The 16,631-nt window shown below is 35.6% G+C and overlaps 1 protein-coding gene across 3 annotated transcripts in view; it reads right to left on the bottom strand.

Annotated features, from left to right (window-relative positions):
- The window catches only part of LOC121372633, a 59,530-nt gene extending 43,143 nt beyond the window's left edge, over positions 1-16,387 (bottom strand). Inside the window, exon 1 of one of the 3 annotated variants that reach the window (XM_041499070.1) lies at positions 16,294-16,387. The gene's annotated coding sequence lies outside the window, so the exon portion shown is untranslated. The remainder of the gene's footprint in view (positions 1-16,293) is intronic. The other 2 variants (XM_041499068.1, XM_041499069.1) reach the window with 2 other exon arrangements.
- Between the last annotated feature and the right edge of the window lie 244 nt (positions 16,388-16,631).

Below are 16,631 nucleotides of genomic sequence, written 5' to 3'. Positions count from 1 at the left end.
TCTCAGCACATTTTAACTATGACTACTTGGTGTGTAACACAGGAGTCAAAATAGCGGCCTGCGAAAAGTAGTCTAGAGCTTTTTTTTCTTGCTTTTTTGTTTTATTATTATTTTTTTTTTTAGACGTAGTAGGAAGTACTAAACAAAATAATATCCGGCTGGGTCAAAGTTGGAGGTGCACTTAACTTTTGATAGAACAGTTAATACCACTGGAATTGGTGATAAATGTGACAGCGTTTGTTGTCATAAGATGTTGGTTCATCAATTCAGTAAATTCCTATAATTTAGTTTGTACTAGTGTTAATGTACCAACTACCATTGTGTGTGTGTGTGTGGGGTGGGGGGTGGGGGGGATTTTAATAGCCACGATGGCTTGTAAGCTAGTCAGATGGATGTCACTCACAGACCAGAGCGTGTGGTGATCACAGCGATGGCTTGTAAGCTACAGTCAGATGGATGTCACTCACAGACCAGGGCGTGTGGTGATCACGATCCTCAATCGTTCTTACGGTGGAGTCCGGAAGAAGCGGAGAATGTGCGACATGCTTTGTGTTTGAATAGAAATGTTCAACATGATATCGTTCTGAACTCTGCTGAGCATCCTAACCAGAGTCACATTGATATGTTATGCAAATCCTTTAGTGACAAATTGTTTTCTGTATTATATCCAGAATTTGCAAATATTGGAGTAATACAAGAAAACCTCCCCCACAAAACGACTGGTTTAATGATGACTGTAAACATGCTCGTCGGTATTTCAGTAACTGTAGAAATGTTTTTAACTGAAAAAGATCTGAGGCGATCAACACATAATATAATTAAAAGAATAGCTAAAAATATATACTCTAAACAAAAGTAGGGGAACCTGAAATAATAATGTTAATATTATTAGACGGAACATACTTTTTGACCACAGACATCCTAGTAAAGAACGTTCAGGTCTGTTTATCAACACACCGAAACACATTCCATAGTTTGCATATGCATCACGCAGTTGCCCCGTACACGTGCGTGAGGTGTCATTTTCGATTTTTACAATTTCTAGGAAAGTCCATTAATCACTCTGGAACATTATTTCTGTCAATTATTTTCATTCTGTTGATCATACAGTTGTTATTGTTTTGATTTTAGTAATTTTTATTGTTTGAATTTGCGATATACTGATAAAAAAAACGTTAACTTTCAAATTGCACTTCTGACACCAATCGTCTTTCAAGATCTTTGGTGGTCATAAAACCTACTGTAATACTGAACTACCGGTTGAAATGTTTGCCCAATTAATTCACTATTATCATATAACCATTCCCCACAGCTAATATACCTTACAATTTTGGCAATTGTAAATTCTTATTAGAGTTCCCTACCTTTTTTTTTTAGGAGTATATATAAAAGAACAAGGGAGTGAACTCACAAATTTTGCAGTTTTGGAAAATGGTTAAGGATGTTAATAAAAATAGTAGATTAACCTCAACATTATGCATTGAAGACTTTGGAACATATTTTTAAAATGTTTTTACTCATTCTACTGATAACGCTCCCAGTGAAGATTTTGTGATAGATGAAAATATTTATGTATCAGAACTAGACAAAGATATTACATTAGGAGAAGTTAGGAATGCAGTTAAAAGTCTGAAATGTGATACTAGTCCAGGTTTAGACGGTTTTATTGTAGAAGTCTTCAAGTTTAATGATGATATTTTTAATAGTATTTTAAGTGATTTATTCAATGTCATATTTTCGTCAAGATTTTACCCTGCAGAATGGTTGAAGTGTACAATTGCACCTGTACCCAAAAAGGGAAATACAAATGATGTAAATAACTATCGAGGTATCGTATTGGTGAATGTTATAACAAAGATATATTCTGTTATACTAAGTCTAAAGAAACTTCTGAAATTATGGTCTGTGAAAACGAACCTACTTCATAACGAACAATTTGGATTTCAACCTGGTAAATCAACGACAGATTGTAGTTTTATTTTACATTCTATTATTAGCAAATGTCTTAATGACAAAGACAAACTTTGCTTTTATCGATTACACTAAGGCTTTTGATCGTATCAAAAGGAACTATTTGTGGTTGAAACTTCAAAAATATGGTGCCAGTTACAAGACTGTCAGATCCATTAAAGCAATGTATGACAACGTACAACTGTTGGTTAAATATAATAAAACACGGTCACCAGCAATTCAGTCATTTGTCGGTGTAAAACAGGGAGAACCACTGTCGCCACTTTTATTTTTACTGTTTATTAATGATTTTGTCAGTTCTATAGATATCAGTGAAGCTGATCCTGTACAGTTTAGATATTTGACACTTTTTACTTTGATGTATGCTGATGATACTATTCTTATGTCGAAATTGGCCAAATGCCTACGAAATTTACTTAATAGCTGGAATCAGTATTGTAACACGTGGCATCTTCGTGTTAACGCCAACAAAACTAAAATAATAGTATTTAGTAAAGGTCGACATCCAAAACAGTTGACTAACTTTTTCTATAATGGTGTAAAAGTCGACATTGTTAATTCATTCTGCTATCTTCGTGTTGATTTTCATTCTAATGGCAGATGTAATCTAATGCAAAAGAAAATATCTGAGCGTGGTTTACGATCTGTTTAAGCTGTTTAACATTTTTGAAAACATTAACGTTAATATTGCTCAGAAGAATGTTTTATTTGATTGTTATGTCGGTTCAGTACTTTCATATGGCTCTGAAGTGTGGGGATTCCACAAAGTCCCTGATATAGAGCGTGTGCATCTGAAATATTGTAAATATGTCTTATCAGTTAAAAAGACAACACCCAATATCTCAGTATATAGTGAACTGGGCCGTATGCCAATGTTTATTAGCAGATATGAAAGAATTATTAAATATTGGTTAAAGATAGTTTAGAATAGAAACTCCATTTCATATGAGGTTTACAATATTTTAAGAGTAGACGCAAATAATATTTAATATAACGGATTGAACTGGGTGTATGGTGTTAAATGTCTGTTGGATAGCCATGGTATGTCAGATGTGTGGTGGAGTCAAGATCAAGTGTTGCTTTACTTACCATATATTAAACAAAGAATAATGGATCAATACTTACAAGAATGGAACGATCAAGGTCATTTTATTTCTAAATTAAAACAATAAGTTTAAACAAAGTTTTGAGTGTGAAAAATATTTATCTTATATTTCATCACCACACTTAAAACGCTCACTAACCAGACTACGATTATCCTCTCAGTCTTTTATGCGAAACGGGTCGATATCATTCATATACCTTATGATCAGAGATGTTGTACATTATGTAATATGAAAGTTATAGAAAATTAATATCACTTTGTGTTAGTTTGCCCAACGTATATAAATTTATGACAACAGTATTTAAATAACATTTACTATAGATGGCCAAATATCCAAAAGTTTTATAAGCTAATGTCTTGTGATACCCCTAAAATTGTTATTAATTTAGCAAAATATGTACATCTTGCTATGCATTTTTTTTACAAATGTCAATTAAGCATCCAAAGTTAAATGGAAACGTTTATTTTGAAGTAAGTAAAGTACACATGAGTCAGTATGTTTATCACTAGCTGTGTTATTATAAAGTTATTTGAGTTACGACCGTGATTGGAATTCGTTTACATCTCGTCGGCCTTTCTGCAGTGACCGGACAATCAACATTTTATTTTTTAGTTGTTAAGTTTTTAACGTGTCTTTAACAAAGTAAATACTTCGGCTTGGATTCGTGGAAAGATGTCGACTGTATTTTATTTTCAAATGAAATTGCAACATATCAAAAGTTTGACAAAACGTCAACTTGTTTGATGATGAAAACGCACCCCGACCTCCCCAGCTAAGTGCTTATAAACTGCCTAATAAGCGAATTGGTTTAAAAAGAAAAGCCCAGGGCTTCTGCATTCACCTCCTACCCTACATACATGGACAAGTGGAAATAGTGGCGGACAAGTACAAAGAAAAGCCCAGGGCTTCTGCATTCACCTCCTACCCTACATACATGGACAAGTGGAAATAGTGGCGGACAAGTACAAAGAAAAGCCCAGGGCTTCTGCATTCACCTCCTACCCTACATACATGGACAAGTGGAAATAGTGGCGGACAAGTACAAAGAAAAGCCCAGGGCTTCTGCATTCACCTCCTACCCTACATACATGGACAAGTGGAAATAGTGGCGGACAAGTACAAAGAAAAGCCCAGGGCTTCTGCATTCACCTCCTACCCTACATACATGGACAAGTGGAAATAGTGGCGGACAAGTACAAAGAAAAGCCCAGGGCTTCTGCATTCACCTCCTACCCTACATACATGGACAAGTGGAAATAGTGGCGGACAAGTACAAAGAAAAGCCCAGGGCTTCTGCATTCACCTCCTACCCTACATACATGGACAAGTGGAAATAGTGGCGGACAAGTACAAAGAAAAGCCCAGGGCTTCTGCATTCACCTCCTACCCTACATACATGGACAAGTGGAAATATTGGCGGACAAGTACAAAGAAAAGGCCAGGGCTTCTGCATTCACCTCCTACCCTACATACATGGACAAGTGGAAATATTGGCGGACAAGTACAAAGAAAAGCCCAGGGCTTCTGCATTCACCTCCTACCCTACATACATGGACAAGTGGAAATATTGCCGGACAAGTACAAAGAAAAGCCCAGGGCTTCTGCATTCACCTCCTACCCTACATACATGGACAAGTGGAAATATTGCCGGACAAGTACAAAGAAAAGCCCAGGGCTTCTGCATTCACCTCCTACCCTACATACATGGACAAGTGGAAATAGTGGCGGACAAGTACAAAGAAAAGCCCAGGGCTTCTGCATTCACCTCCTACCCTACATACATGGACAAGTGGAAATAGTGGCGGACAAGTACAAAGAAAAGCCCAGGGCTTCTGCATTCACCTCCTACCCTACATACATGGACAAGTGGAAATAGTGGCGGACAAGTACAAAGAAAAGCCCAGGGCTTCTGCATTCACCTCCTACCCTACATACATGGACAAGTGGAAATATTGGCGGACAAGTACATTTTGTGGTCCGGTGGGCAAGTTAATTTTTGTTTTCTTATTTTTATAGCTGAAATATATGTAAGATATTATATGATAAATATATTTATCATATAATATCTTATATTTTCAGTGCAATCAAAGTATGTGATATTTTTCAGATCACATACTTTAAGAATTTGTTAACTTTGCAAATTAGATGTAAATTAGTCGAGGTCTCGGCACTAGGTTTATTGACATTTAAGCAAACGGACTTGGGTGACATTCCATGATTGACGTATGCATTTATAGTCATCAAATAAAAACATTTCAATGGCAATTTGACACTGAATGCTGTCCAGCGTTCAGAAAACAAAAAACGTTAGGCATAACTTTATTTTGATGTAAGGACATCCAGAATGACGTCTTTCGAGTTTGGCGTCATTTCCATTCAAAAATACACTGCGCCACATATTCTTACGTCATTTGAATATCTAGTAATGGTGGACTGGAATTAAAGTTGCGTGTACAGTTTACAAAAACACGTTGTATTAAGCTTGAGCTTATATGATAAAGAGATTATTACCCTCGTGTATTTCGGTATCGTCAATATCATATATTAGGAATAAAAATAATGTATTATGCTCGCCAGAGGCTCGCATAATACAATTTTTATTCCTAATATATGATATTGACGATACCGAAAAACACTGGTAATAATCTCTATTTATATATATATATATATATATATATATATATATATATATATATATATATATATATATATATATATTTCTAAGCTTAATATAGTTCCTTCCCAGTGCCAATCTTAAACTATAATTAAAAAAATTTAAAAAATTAATGTTGGTCTAATAAACGGGTTAAAGGTTTACGCCAATATTCATTTAGTACTGAATATTTACTTATTATAATTATATACATAGCCATCAAATATATAGATCTACAGAAACAGTAAAAGTGACATTCGGTGAAACGTCATATTTTCCCTGTATGTCTATTTTAGTTACGCCTATAGTAAAAATATGTTTGTGAACAAAATAATGATAAAAATATCTCCCTTGTAAATTATTACGTTTAATTATTGAGACCAGTGTCACTTCTTCGAGTTTACGTTTCATGATTACCAATGCATCTGATCGTTTTTGAAAAATAAAACAATGTAATTTAAACAAATGTACCTATAAACAAAAAAAATAGACATGAACTGCAATTACGATCAATTGTAAACTGATGACCAGTGTGTGTATTGCTAAAAATATATATATGAACTTAAGTTTAACCTTTTAAATGAAAATGAACTAAAAATAATTTTGGACCTACCAATAGATATTGCCTTTTTAACGAGCAAATACGTTTATGAAAATTTGAAAACTCGATTATTTAAGGTCGATGACAGTCACTTTTCGCACCCTTGTTTAGGCTTCGTACACAATAAAATTAATATAGCATAGGCTAATCCATAGCAGACCTTCGTTTTTGACGGGCGCGAGCGGTAACACACCCGTCAACTCAATCTGACGGGCGCGAAATAACGCGCCCCTAAATTGAACAAATCACGCTTGTATTTTTTTTTTTAACTGCCATTTTAATTGTTTATTGAATCCAATCCACAACGCCACAAACCTTTCCATTCTGTTCACAATGAATTTCCTAGAATATGTTTTATAAATTGAAACACGATTGGTTGGTTATCTTTACACTGAGCCAATCAGCTAGGAGTTCACTTATTATTAAAGGTGAGGACAATTAAGGCATTTGGCCTGGTATGCATATTCAACGATATATAATGCACATTATTGCTTAATATCAACACGTATAGTCGTATAGTTAATTAATAAAACGGTTAAATGTGACGGCTATTATATATAACGGGCGCAGCCATTTTGTACCATTCAGTGAGTACGCCCTCTGGCGAGCTGGTGGTTACGTAATACTTGACGCGTAATGTCAGGAATGAGCCTTAGAACTAGAGAAACATAATCCACCTGGTTTTTGCGGGATGATAAATAGTCATACATTGCAATGTTTTGTGATAATACACATCCCAGTAAGCCAGCAATAAGTATATCTATCACTATATATATTATTTTTCAATACAAAATAAAATACCATTGTCAAAGTGGCTACACAACAAGTCGAAACAATTAACAATGTTTTGCCCATGCATTAACCTACGTACTGAAAAGATACACGGAGTGTTTTCTTAGTTAATTGGGGTTTGCTGTTAGTTGCTTCAACCTGTGATTCCTGATTGGCAGGTATGTATTTGATTGGTAACCAGACGAGCCAATTAATTGACGCTGTCTAGACACAAAAATACATACCGGTATTGTGGAATATTACCTGTCGCCCCTAAAATTGTAATTGACATGGCGTATTACTGTATTACTGTAAAAACTATTCCATCTAAAACCACAAAACTGACCAATTACGTAGTCCCAAAGAAAAGAAAATTATCACTTGGGTATCGTGGGTTGTCGTTTTTGCTCCAACGTAGCATATCAATAGGCCTAATAGTGTACATTTTTCCTCTGGATTATTTAACAGAAAAATACTATAACCCCATTTTGTTCCGTTAATGCAACTTGAAATATATTTAGTTAAATAGTTTATTATATTATTACGTCATTTATGCTGTTTTACAAGTCAGGTTGATCAAAGAGAAGCCCCTTGTCGAAAATTACTGCTTTTGTTTACACTGTACATACAGGAGATGGTCAGGAGCTGACGTCACTTCGCCCAAAGCTATCCCACCGGACGTTACAAAAACGAAACAAAATGGCTGCCCCCAGTTAGCAGGAATAATCATGTTTTTTTTATTATGTCTAAAATTACGCGTTTTTCATTTGTATCAGTATGTGTTGGTGGTCTGGGTATGCATCTTTCCAACACATAAGGCTCTTGTTTGAGTTGACCCTACCTTTAAGATATCGTCGGTTTTGTTTTGTTTTGTTTTGTTTAATTTCGTACAATGTAGGTAATGGTCGCAAAATTTATTTTATACTGTCGTCGTTTTGATCACGTGCAGAAAAAATAATAGGTGCGTTGTCCAATAATTCTATGATGTGTATGTTTATACATGTTGATATCACAGTAAACGCGTACACCAACAACAAACGAATTTAGTAAAGCAGGTTTTGTTTTTGTTAATTGCATAGCGACGTACTCCAGACATTTCTGTTACACGATACTGCCACGTGATTTAAAGCCAATGACATTAACCTTGGTAGATTCAGATTTCTTTCCTTTTCCTTTTTTTATTTTTTTTATTTTTTTATTTTAAATATTTATTTTCCCCAGTCCATTCTGACCATGTCAAGGTTGAAGATCCTTGAATTCATGGCCTTACATCAAAGTTAATATAATTTATATACAAGTACATATATCTAATTTGTTGTATAATAATGTTATATAGTCATATATAACAATTTGATACATAAATGCATTTGTGATGTTTCTGTACAAAATTAAGATTGGTAAAAAACAAAACAAATTGCTATGACGCATATAATGGAAAGGACTGGGAAATATAGGAGAAGAAAGAAGATATAATGGTTAAAACACATAATAAATTAATAAATAAATAAGCAAATAAACAAACAAAACAAAAAAATAAATAAACAAATAAAATAAATAAATAAATACATGGGGGGGGGGGGGGTGTAAATCTATACTAGCGCGAAACGAAAAAGTGATGGAATTCGAAACAAGCTGTTGTTAGGAAATACGTTTCAAGTCAAAGAGATTGTGTCCATTGTTGATTCAAAATTTCGTAATTGCAATTCTTATATAAAATAAATCTTTCTATTTCAAACTTGTTTCGCAATTTTTGTTTAACTCCATTGATATTTAATTTTTTTCTTCTGTACTTTCATACAGTAGATATAATATTTAATGTTGATAATCAACCAATTTACAAAGTTACTATTTTCGTTTTCAAGTTTCGTTTTCAGATTTCTAGTACATGTAATCGGTTGACAGGAACCTGAAACAAACATACACCGATTTAATTTCAACTCAGTAATTCGAATTTACCGAGTGTAAAACATGTATATTTTAAAATTAAATTTACATTAGGGTGGTTTGTTTGTTTGTTTGTTTGTTTGTTGTTGTTTTTTGGAGGGTTTTAATGGGTTGCTATGATTCGAGTGTATAATAAATGACGTATTAACTACAGTACACCGATATTAATGAAAGCTAATCCTGTTTGTAAAAATATATATTTATAAAAATTGTAGTAAGACATATTTTGGTAGAAAACAATAGATGTTGACATTTTCTCTGCTATGACAGTTTTTGTTGTTGTTGTTTTTTTAAATAAAGAATTTGCAGGTACATAACATGTATATTATGATATCATGATAAATGTGATAACCCCGTGCTATGTGGTTGTTACACTTTTACATTCAGTTCACAGGTTTGTGTCCATGGAGAATTCATATTCTGCGATGAAAACCATAATTATTGTACTTGTTTTAAATAAAACAGAATAAGCACAAACAAATCAGTTTCAATTCCTTATTCATAAATAGTCAACAGATTATCATGATTCAGAAAAAAAGAAGAAGAAAGAAACGTTTTATTTAACGATGCACTCAGCACATTTTATTTACGGTTATATGGCGTCGGACATATTGTTAAGGACCACACATATATTGAGAGAGGAAACCCGCTGTCGCCACTTCATGGGCTACTCTTTTCGATTAGCAGAAAGGGATCTTTTATATGCACCATCCCGCAGACAGGGTAGTACATACCACTGCCTTTGATATACCAGTCGTGGTGCACTGGCTGGAACGAGAAATAGTCCAATGGACAATCATGATTCAGAATTGTAATGCAACATGACATGCATATAATACATAAGAAATCGATAAATATTGTGTTCATGGTGTTTCTTTTTCTTGTGTAGACTGTAATGGCCCATTCTTTCATCTTTGAGAATAACCATCATATTAGTTAAATTAGGATATTTATTTTGAAAACACAAAACATTAAAGTGCTGTGCCAGACCATACACTAAAATTTCAAATTCAACAATTAAATGCTTTCTTAATTCAATGCAATAATATTTTACACCGATATGTAAATCAATAATTACGAAAATGCCCCATAAAAGTATTAAAACATCACTCCCGTAGAACACTGCCGGAAACGACCGAGTAAAATTCTCGGTAAAAACATTTGCCTGTAAATAGCCATGACGTCATGAAGGGAACGCGCTTCACAGAAACCTACCACGAGACGACTTTCAGCGCAAGCGAAAGTGGGACCGACAGCGACTGCCAAGCTCATTGATCATGCGATTCTTCTTTCGATGATGAATAGTGTAGTAATGACGACTGGACTAATATTTGTGCAACACAAAAAATAATGACTTATCAGTTTGAACCTGGAACATCTTCCGATGAACCACCGGCCTGACAGATGACGATGAAAATGGTCGTGGAGACAGCTTACCACTAATTTACAACTTTTATTCTTGTTTTGTTCTTTAGCTTTTGGTGCGAATTATTTTGCTACACTGTATGTTCTAATACTTGTGATGTAGTAGAGAAGACGATAAATAACTCTTGAATTCTACGAGTCAAGTGGACCCGATATCAGTAATTTTAAGAAATAAACAAAAACGATTTTTTAGTCCGTCCCCATCCCTCTATGAAGATAGGGGTTTTTATGAACAATTTCAGTTTAGTTTGACGTAAAAAAAAAAAAGTAAGTGTTTTGGAAATAACAAAACAATACTATTTTTTGTGTGTAGTTGTGAAAACAGTCTGCTCAGAAATAAATAACTTATTTTAATTTTAAGAAATAAACAAAAACGACTTTTAGCCCGTCCCATCCATGAAGATATTTTTTGTGCGAATAATTTCAGTTTAGTTTGACGTAAAAAAAAAGTAAAAGTGTTTTGGAAACAACAAAACAATACTATTTTTTTGTGTGCAGTTGTGAAAACAGTCTGCTCAGAAATAAATAACTTATAGCACATTCCATAGTATGAAAAAAGGTTTTCTTTGTGGGAAGGTATAGTAAAATTAATTTAATGTATTTATAGTTTGTTTTACAGGGAACGCCTTTTTTTATACTATGGAATTTACAAGTCATTTATTTCTGAGCCGATTGTTTTCTAAGATGCATACAAAATTAGCTTCTTTTTTTTTCACAAAAAAACCCTACATTTTTGTAGGATGGGACGGACTAGGCTATAGATACTTACTTGTTTGTACTTTATTGTTTTAATGTTTTCGAACTGTAAAGAAAAATCTCACAAATGAACGAGATGCAAACGACAACAAATCGGATCTCGATGATTGCACGAACCGTGCATGAAAAAACAAACTGACCGGAGTTGAAAGCATAACGCAATTTGGGACATTGACGATATGCACCCCAAAGTCGTTTCGGTGTGGATGGCATCGGCTGTTGTCATTTGTTTTGTGTCGCAGAAAAATTGTTGGTACGGCATCTTTTTTTTAAAAGCCATAACACATGGTATTCCCATATCTCGCTTAAGCCGACAAGCCAGTTCGGACGAATCGAAACTAAAGTGCCTGCAGTCAACGGTCTCCGGCATTTTCTTCCTGTCCAGTATTTTCACGTTGTTTTAATCAAATTTACACACAGATTATTCACAGCAACATTACTAGGAAATGCGTGAAGACTAAATTTATCGGCTTTTGTATTGCTACAGCCGCCAACAACACGCCGTTTAACCATAATAAACACAAAAGAAGCAATGAATAATGGCGCTGACTATCGAAAGGCGTTCCCTTCGTGACGTCACGGATCAAATCTTACGGAAATTCCCGAAACGAATTCAGCTGGTTCTGTTTTTCAGGGGAATATTTTTAAATGGAAAATATACCGTTATATAATTTTTTTACATTTTTTTTTTTAATTTTCTAATCATATTAACTAATATCTTGATTGATATAGCTCAATACATCATACATCTGGAACAGCACTTTAACCCTTAAGGTATTTAATTTAGAAATCATTACTCCTCAAACTTAATCATGTTCATGGGTGCAATTCCTTTCGGTCTCTTGCCTCTAATTCTGATTATTTTGAGGGGTGCGATTTCCCCCTCTGCATTTTGAGGTGTGTAATCCCCCCCCCCCCCCCCCCCCCCCGTAAGCATTTTGAGGAGTGCGATTTTTAGCACTCCTGGGTCATTCTCCATTAACTGTAGCAACCAATAAAGTATGAATGTTGAAAAATAAATATCTTCTGAGAATGTTAAAAGTGACCTGCCTGCATAGTCTTAAATTGTCTGTAACTATTTAAAAATAAATTCCCCTGTACAGTCACCCTTTTAACAGTGGCGGATGTTGAACTAAGGAAGTCGTACTGATAACGTACGTGACCCGTCATGCCCTCCTTAGGAATTGTACCCTATAAATATACAAATTGGTCATTTTATTAAGTGAACAAAATACATTTTCTGAACAAGAAGAAACATCTTTAATGAAATCAACTTGAAAAATACAACTTTCTTTACTAATTTGTTCAAGATCGATGTTTGTAATAACACACTCTGACTACATTTTTATGCACAGATTGATACCTTATGTTCCAAACTGCATAGAATTGGTGACAGACTTGCACCAGGTAAATTTCACAGTTTATCTGCACCTAACAAACACATGAAATAACACAAAAGGGAAGTATACTACTCAGAAGTGTTTACTTATTATTGACAACTGTATCAAAAGAAGAGGTACGGATAACGTACGTGACGTTAAATTAGGATATGGTCGTTTGTAAAAGTTTCTTGCAATTTGTTTACATTTACTAACAAAACTATCCATCACCATGACCTTGGCTAACATGTAGAATGATAATCTAGCGACTCATGTGCATATTGCCCATTTAATTAATGAATGTCACTCAAAATATGCCTGTAATACAAGTAAATTTTTCATAAATTGATTTTTGACCAACAAGTAAGTGCTTAAAATAAAACAATTCTAACAAAACACGTACACGGTTATCTCCCGTAACTATGACATATATAAGATACCAGCACATTATCTCCAAAGGACACACGAACGGTGTATCCTCACAACATCTTGGGATAACGTACGTGACTCGGTTTGGTTTAAAATGATTGTTCCATAGTGCCATCCACATGTTCAAAGAATGACGTCATGGTTAGGCCCTTTGCAATTCAATCCCTTTAATCCAAACCAAGTACCTTTATTATAGCGTCCCACTCACACGGGTTAACTTGAAAATGGCGGCTGCGGCTTGTTACAGGAATAGGTTTGTCAATTAAGGAAATAACATCTGTATTGGCATATCATACGACATCATCAAACATGGGCCAGAAAAAAACGATTACGCCCAATGCGAGACATTGCCTTCACTTCCAAGTCGTCCTCATCTACGGCTTGTACCATTTCAGGATAGAGCTTGCCATCGTACAGTACTATCACCCATTTGTTCAAATAGGCGGTTGGATGAACAGGAGCGGGAATTGGGGCAAGTTCGAATGGTTTCTGATGCACGGTCTCCACGGCAGGGCCAGATACTGTCGCAGCCGGCATGGTTGGAGGAGGGGTAGTTTGTGTGACCTCCACGGCAGGGCTACTTGTAGATACTGTCGCAGTGGGGGGAGGGTTAGTTGGTGTCTCCACGGTGGTCGCAGTGACGGGGTTCGATGCCGCATCTTCTCTGGTTGTGGTGGCTTCCTAGATTTGCTCTCAATAATACGATGCTCCCACGAATCGCACCCGCAATACATCGTACCAGTATCAAAGCAATGTTCGCAGTAACACGAGAATTGAGCGACTTTAATCTGACCATCACCTTGGCCATACACCGCATGAAGTTTCATCGTGCCACCGATGGGACGTATGTTCTTGCACAGGGTTTCAAGTTCTTTCTTTGCACGGACACAATCGGATTTGGATACGAAGAGAAAGTTCGTTTCACTGTTCACAGATTGCGTCCATGCAAAGAAATCGCGTGGGTCTTGGATGACTGCAACTTCCCTCTTGACTGCATCATCAGCGAGTCGTTTTACTGTTCCACCAAGCCCGTCACATGCTCCCTTCCCATGGCCTGCTTCGAAGTAATTCCACAGGGCCCTAGAAGCAAACAGATCCTGATGTTTCGCAACTATCTGGAAGACGGATTTGTTGCCATATTGTGAAGTCAGACTATCCAATGAATCTCTAGCATACCTGATGTATTTAAGCATAAAATCGGGGTCCAAACATGTGCGCCATGCAGACGACAATTTTGCCCGTCGATGTTGTATCTAAAATGTTGATTCAGCCTGGAACGCAGACTAATGGATGTCGGATAACGTACGTGACAGTTTCGTACGTGACATTTGCAGTAAGAAGGGCCTGTAGTCATACATGCACTACATTTTATCATCATTTCTCTGCTTGTGTCCTTGTACATCTCAGAAACTCCAAGCCAAACTATGTATTAATGCGCTCGAGTGTCTACTTTTGTAAGACGGGAGCGTTCGTACGTGACACCCTTACAGACACGGTCCAGTATTATGGATTAATTGTCTTTCTGCATATCTAATGTACATTTTTCAGAGGAAGGATAAGCAGATACACATAATTAAGTATATTTACCAGAATTTAGTCATTAATCCCAATCGATCTAGGCCGTCAGGCTTACGTAGTTTCCTCTTTCAAATTGTATAACGTACGTGACCTAGAATTTGCGACATGATTTATTAGTGAATATTCCATAATTTAAGATGATTTTAAGTAGAGTAGACACATGTTTTGAAAAGGTGCCATGCTGTTGTGCTTACCCGAGTATAAAAACATACTTTAGAGGTAACAATCATGTATTTGTGATGCCCGTTTTATGCTCATCCTCATTTGCGACATGGGTATTTTTAAGGGTCAGCATTTTCCGACGGTCCTTTTGGAGGGAAAGGAGAGTAATGGCAGGTTGAATAATGACTCAAAAGTATAGGGAATGAACTAGACAACTCAGAAATAGTGTTTATTTTATAATACATTTAAATATTACTGTACAATCAGAGGACTAAGTGCTGCGACAACTATTTTCTACAGTTGCTACAGTTAAAGGAGAATGACCCTCCTGGGTTTTTCAAAAACGAAGTTCTGCATAGGCCTATCTTACCGTAATTTCACTCGACTGGGATTTCGTAAAAGGCACAATTTTTTAATCACAAGTTTTTCTTCAAACACATTCAGGTGCATTAGTAATGTTCAAAAAAAAAAATTCAATAGCAATTCTGCATTGAACGTTTTCCAGCATTCAAATGAAAATAACACCCGGAAAGCTAATGACGTCATTAGAAAGTGACGTCATTAGCAATTGGAACAGGCCAAGTTGGCGGTTCAAGGTCTACGGATAGCTTGTAGCCAGATATTGTTTCTCAAGAAATACCAAATATACAGTTAGTTCTGTAGAAAAACGATTCAGTTTACAATGGACATAATCATAAAATGACATTTGGGGATCAAATAGACAATAACACCCGCAAATCTAAACACTTCATATGGTTATCTCCTAAATATCTAGCATATAAAAGATCCCTTGCTGCTAATCGAAAAGAGTAGCCCATGAAGTGGCGACTGCGGGTTTCCTCTCTCAATATCTGTGTTGTCCTTAACCATATGTCCGACGCCATATAACCGTAAATAAAATGTGTTGAGTGCGTCGTTAAATAAAACATTTCCTTCCTTCCTAAATATCTAAAACTGAATACAGTCCTGGAGAAAATCATCAAATTCGTTCAAAAACAATAGAGAAATTCGGGGAAAACGTTTCACTATGTATTTTCATGTTCCTACCCACAATAGGCCTATTAGTTGTAACCCATTCTTTTGTAATACTATATAGCTGTTTGGCAGTAATGCTAATATGAATTATGAATAAACGTTGTAATCCAGATTCGAGCGTTTTTGTTTAATTCGGGCAAAAATCAGCCTGCACACACACACACACACACACACACACACACACACACACACCCTTACACAATGGGAGCCCGTACGCCTATGATAAGATATTTACCATATGCATATAATAAAATGACAATTCCATGGTGGGGGTTTTTTCGAATACTATTCGGAATAGGCCAACGATTTTTGTCAACGAGTAAAATGTGACAACCATAATGGCATATTTTCATGAGTTGCAAAGCAATGAGTGAAAATACATGTATGGTTTTCAAACATCACGAGTTGACATAAAAATCGTATTCGAAAAAGAACAAGAAAAAGTCTCTATTTTATTTTGTTTTTATTAAAAACAAAACTCACCTGAAATTGTTGAATTAGTCTTCAGTGTAGGCCTACATAGCTAGAACCCATTTCTCCTTGTTCCAAAGTGACGTCATAAAAAAACCGATTAAAAACAACATTCTTTCGGAACTTCTCGGCCGATTCGACTAACGTATGACCGTCGCTGACGTCATTCGGAGCACTTCGGGTACATCAGTATGATATAATTATTAATGCTTTTAAATATGTATTACATATCCAGACTTCAAACAACCCACTGTTAACTGCTGCGTTTATTGATAGCTCAAAGTCAGCTCAGAACAACAAACCGTCGTGGGTAGCTAAACTTATTAATGCTGCAAAGCTAATTGGAATTC

This window comes from Gigantopelta aegis, chromosome 4 (genome assembly GCF_016097555.1).
Source record: "Gigantopelta aegis isolate Gae_Host chromosome 4, Gae_host_genome, whole genome shotgun sequence".
NCBI classification, from domain to species: Eukaryota; Metazoa; Mollusca; class Gastropoda; order Neomphalida; family Peltospiridae; genus Gigantopelta; species Gigantopelta aegis.
Note: the sequence above shows the minus strand (reverse complement) of the source record. Positions and strands in the feature narration are given on the sequence as shown.